Source organism: Limulus polyphemus, unplaced genomic scaffold (genome assembly GCF_000517525.1).
Source record: "Limulus polyphemus unplaced genomic scaffold, Limulus_polyphemus-2.1.2 Scaffold507, whole genome shotgun sequence".
Taxonomy (NCBI): domain Eukaryota; kingdom Metazoa; phylum Arthropoda; class Merostomata; order Xiphosura; family Limulidae; genus Limulus; species Limulus polyphemus.
In genome coordinates this window covers 454,123-458,974 of record NW_013666117.1, presented here as the reverse complement: position 1 = coordinate 458,974, position 4,852 = coordinate 454,123, and the positions used below count along the sequence as shown (strand labels likewise).

The following is a 4,852-nucleotide window of genomic DNA, read 5'->3' as shown; positions in this document are numbered from 1 at the left end:
GAATCAAATATGTCATGAAGATAATGCAACAATTACAAGTAGTACTGCAGGAATCAAATATGTCATGAAGATAATGCAACAATTACAAGTAGTACTGCAAGAATCAAATATGTCATGAAGATAATGCAACAGTTACAAGTAGTATTGCAGGAATCAAATACGTCATGAAGATAATGTAACAGTTGTAAGAGATAGTGTAGAAATAAAAAATGTCAGAAAGATAAAACAACAGTTGTAAGAAGTAGTGCAAAAATCAAAGAATCAACAAGCCTTATTATTTTAGAGAATATAGCATTTCTTTCCTTAAACAAAACATTTTTTTTTCAAAGATGCTTTTACACAAAATAAGGCCTATCTAAGGGGAAACGCCATGTTCTCTCGAGCAATAAATTTTGTTTAAGGAAATAAATGCCATGTCCTTACACAAAACTTATTTTTCAAGAGAACATGGCTTTTTTTCTTTAAACAAACTTTATTGTTCTAGAGAATATGGCATTTCTTTCTTTAAACAAGCCTTATTGTTCGAGATAGAAGGGCATTTCTTTTTTAAACATTATTTTTCAAGAGAACAGAATAATTCTTTCCTTAAATAAGCCTTATTTTCTAGAGAGCAGAGCAATTATTTCCTTAAACAAGACTTATTGTTTCAGATAGAATATCATTTATTTTCATTTCCTTCCTTAAAAAAATCTTATTGTTCGAGATAGCATGACGTTTTGTTTTTTTTCTTAAACAAGCCCTATTGCTCGAGAGTATGCCCTGCAGTTGTCAGACAGGCCCTCCGGTGCAGTTTATTCCATGCAAGCGACATCTAGTTAATTTCTTTTTTAAAGACGGGAACGTTCATGTATTACTAATACGACTTTGTCCACTTGTGTACGTAACTAAGATATGAAATTGTTCAGGTTTACATATATAATTTCCAAAGTTGTGAGAATGATCTAAAATGTTTGTTTTGAGAACCGTGTACGTAAGCTTCTCCTTATGACTAAAGCAGTTTGTCTGAGCAGGCAAGTTAGTAACCATATCTCTTGCTAGAACTTTTAATTCCGAAAGCTGAGATGCACCTTTTTTTATTTGTAATTACTTTAACATAACGAAACTTTAATGAAAGGGGATTTATTTCCCATTTCTTCATATCAACATTTTGTTTTTGTTTTTAGAAATTAGTGCTTATTATATAGTGTAAATGGTCCACTCTTAAACATTACTGATGAAATCTGCTTATACTTCCGTATTGTAGCTGTAAAGACAAAAAATAGCGAATGTTTAGCGGGCTAATTCTGCGAACAAATTTTGTCGCTTTAGATAATATTATAACGCTGAAAACCGGTTAATTACGCGATAATTTAAACAAAAATAAACTCATGTTCTGAAATTTGTTTGGGTTCACTGGTATAAAACAAGGATAGTGATGTTAACTTTCACTATTCACGTGCAGTAAAGAAGCGAAAACTTAAAGTTGGAAGGAGGTCCATACGCAATACGTTTGTTTGTTTGTAATTAAGCACAAAGCTACACAATGGGCTATCTGTGCTCTGCCCACCACGGGTATCGAAACCCGGTTTCTAGCGTTGTAAGTCCGCAGACATACCGCTGTGCCACTGGGGAGCACGCAATACGTCCAGCAAAATACTCTGAGTTACAAAAGTAAAAAAAAAATTAATAAATACTGCAATTAAATTTCAATTATGATTAATTCCTTGATAAGTGAAAACCTTATACAGCTCTAGTTTGCCATTACTTTAATATTTCAATATCCTCGTTTTAATAAAAATGTAAGGGATATTTGCTCACTCTGTCAATAAAACAGGGAGCTGTAGAAGAAATACGTCGATCATACATCTAATCTCCATACGGGCCTGGAATGGCCAGGTGGTTAGGGCGTTCGACTCGCAATCTGAGTGTCGCGGGATTGAATCCCCGTCCCACCAAACATACTCGCCCTTTCAGCCGTGGGGGCGTTATAGTGTTACGGTGAATCCCACTATTATTTGGTAAAAGAATATCCCAAGAGTTGGTGGTGGTTGATGATGACTAGGTGCCTTCCCTCTAATCTTTCACTGCTAAATTAGGGATGGATAGCGCAAATATCCCTCGTGTAGCTTTGCGCGAAATTAAAGCCAAATCTCCATATATTTAGCATTAAGTAGAACAAAAAGGCTGAATTGTGTTTTTCTCTCTGTTTTCTATTCAATTGATATAAGTGAGAACTTGAGCACGACAACAAAAGTTTGGTTTCCTGAATGCTACTCCTCACGTCCTATTGGGAGGATTAATCCCTTATATAAGATTAAATGACTTTGAGCTCGTGAACACAGTGTAATACTGGATTATTTTACGGTAAAATAAAGCTTCTATGTTCAACCTTAACTAGGATGTGGTTTATTTCGGGCATTAGAACAAAGCTACACAAGAGCTATCTTCGATAGCCGTCTCTAACTTTGAACTTAAAGATTATAAGAGTTAGACTACAGTACCCACCGTTAACTAGTGGGGCTCGTCTAACCCAATAGTGGGATTTGACGGTCAGTCTTATAATGTACTCACGGGACGGGAATTTGGAATTTTCGAATCCACAGTCCAGCGCGCTAACCATTATGCTCCATCCTGCCCCTTAATTAGAAAGACAAAAGCATTTGCCTACCTTTTCAATACGAAAATTGGTGATATTGATCAGATCCTCAGTCAAGCTTCTCGAGATATGAACTGAAAATGTGTCATTTAGGCTTCTCAAAGGTGCTTTTATACAAAGTCGTCGCCTACATATGTAATCTTACAGAAACAGTCTACTTGGAACACTGGTGTGATTGGTTTAGCTACGATGACGTAAGAATGACGTCTCATTCAATATTTTGGTTGGTTAACAGTTAGTAAATCATCAAGCATCGTGTAAAAAAAATAATAATAATTTGAAGTAGGACGAGTTTTTAATCCCATTTCAAGTTAATAATTTCTGAGTTGAATTATTAAATGTTAGTAAGTATTTTAGGTTGAACACTTAGGGCAACTATGGATTTCCATGAAGATTATTGCTAAAGCTTGCCAGAGTAATATTGTCAAGTATATAGATCAACAAAAGCCACCTGGTTCCACAAAACGTATCAGTTTTGGTGAACTAACGAGTGGTTTGATACACAATATTTATGCACAATTATGCAAAGGCTTAGAAAAAATCATTCATTTCATGAGGGGAATTAAGTTTTTTGTTAGCTCGCAGTAAAAACTTTTTGTTTGTTTGTAATTAAGCACAAAGCTACACAATGGGCTGTCTGTGCTCTGCCCACCACGGGTATCGAAACCCGGATTCTAGCGTTGTAAGTCCGCAGACATACCGCTGGGACACTGGGGGGCAAAAAAAACTTTTTGTAATTTAGTAAAAAAGAAAAAATCATATGAGGTCATAATATGCAATTTGTCATGAGTATTATGAAATTGTTTTTAAATTTTTACAGTTTATATGGGGTCTCTTTTTAAAGTTTTCCTGCTATTTTATTTCTTTTTTAGCTTAAAGCACCAATTAATAATCTAACTATTTAATCAATCGAGTAGCATCAGAAGTTTAACTGATGTTCAGCGACCAAAACTTTTGCAATCTAATCTTTAACTGTTATTTTGATCTAGTTAACATCGTTTGTAGAACACTTGAAAAATAACGTTTTGTTGTGCAGTCGTACAAAATGAAATACATAAACCGATCAAATCTTATTCTATTGATTCAGCCATTCTTTAGTCCCACTAAATTTGTTGTTGCTTTTTATTGCTGTTTGAGGTATACCTGTTATTGTAATAGATTCAAATTATTTTGTGGAGTATACATTTTAGTCTGATTTTTACAATATCCAGATATTAATCATCTGTAGAAAAATTAATATATTCCAAGATCTCTTCTTTATATGTTCACGATAAGTAGATTTTGAATAAAATATTTGAAGTAATTAAACTTTACAATAGTTAAGAAAAGTGTCTGGATGTCACATCCTGAGGTAGAATTGTACAAAGCTGATAAAATCTTTCAGAACATTTTCAACCATTTAATACTCTGATAGTTAACATCTGTGGCACGAGGTTTCGGTAAGTAATTTTTGTTATGTTCCTAGCCAGTGTTCGTTTTGTTGTTGTTAACAGTAACAATAAGTTATCCGCATTTATTGTAACTAATCTTTTAGTGTTCTGTTGAAGAGTTAACAGTCGAATCTCAAACGTTACAGTTACAGGTCATTTAGTTTTCGAACGTTTGAGAGTCTAAAGATATAATATAAATATTTACAATTGTATGGGCTAATCGAAGCTGTGATATTGTAATAACCAGTAATTTTTTGTGGGATATTCTAAACCAGAAGACGTTTTATACACGCTTGAGACGCTGACCCTATCAGTTCAAACACATGAGACTTGCCAGTTCACCATTTTCGTATAGTATTGAAACCCGAAACTGAAAATTTCGGCTCGTAGAAACAACAAATATGCATTTTTCCATAATTGAATATTGTTATTCCTCTCCTAAGACTACTAGTGTGTTTAGCGTAATTACGTTTGAATATATTTTAGTTTGTGTCTGTCAAGTAGTCATGAAGAGGTATTCAAGAGTTTGTAAGTAAAAATGTACTCAAGTAAAAGCACTAAACGTACTTAGACCGTGGAAATTAACTTGAAACTAATATGAATGTATTAGTAAATAAAGTATACAAACGTTTTGTTTTTCCTTTTCAAAGCTTTTTCAGGTTTAAAATTACGTAGTTATAAAGCAGGGCTTTTAAAAGTATTAAATGAAATAGTTTTGGTAATTTGAGTTAATATATACACATATAAAAGTCCTCGGGGGTCAGCAGTAAATGTATTAAAGTAACCT

The 4,852-nt window shown here is 33.7% G+C and overlaps 1 protein-coding gene across 2 annotated transcripts in view; it reads right to left on the bottom strand.

Annotated features, from left to right (window-relative positions):
* Positions 1–2,770, bottom strand: part of LOC111085612 — a 24,863-nt gene extending 22,093 nt beyond the window's left edge. For both annotated transcript variants that reach the window (XR_002610416.1, XM_022385042.1), the window contains exon 1: positions 2,648–2,770. The gene's annotated coding sequence lies outside the window, so the exon portion shown is untranslated. The remainder of the gene's footprint in view (positions 1–2,647) is intronic.
* Between the last annotated feature and the right edge of the window lie 2,082 nt (positions 2,771–4,852).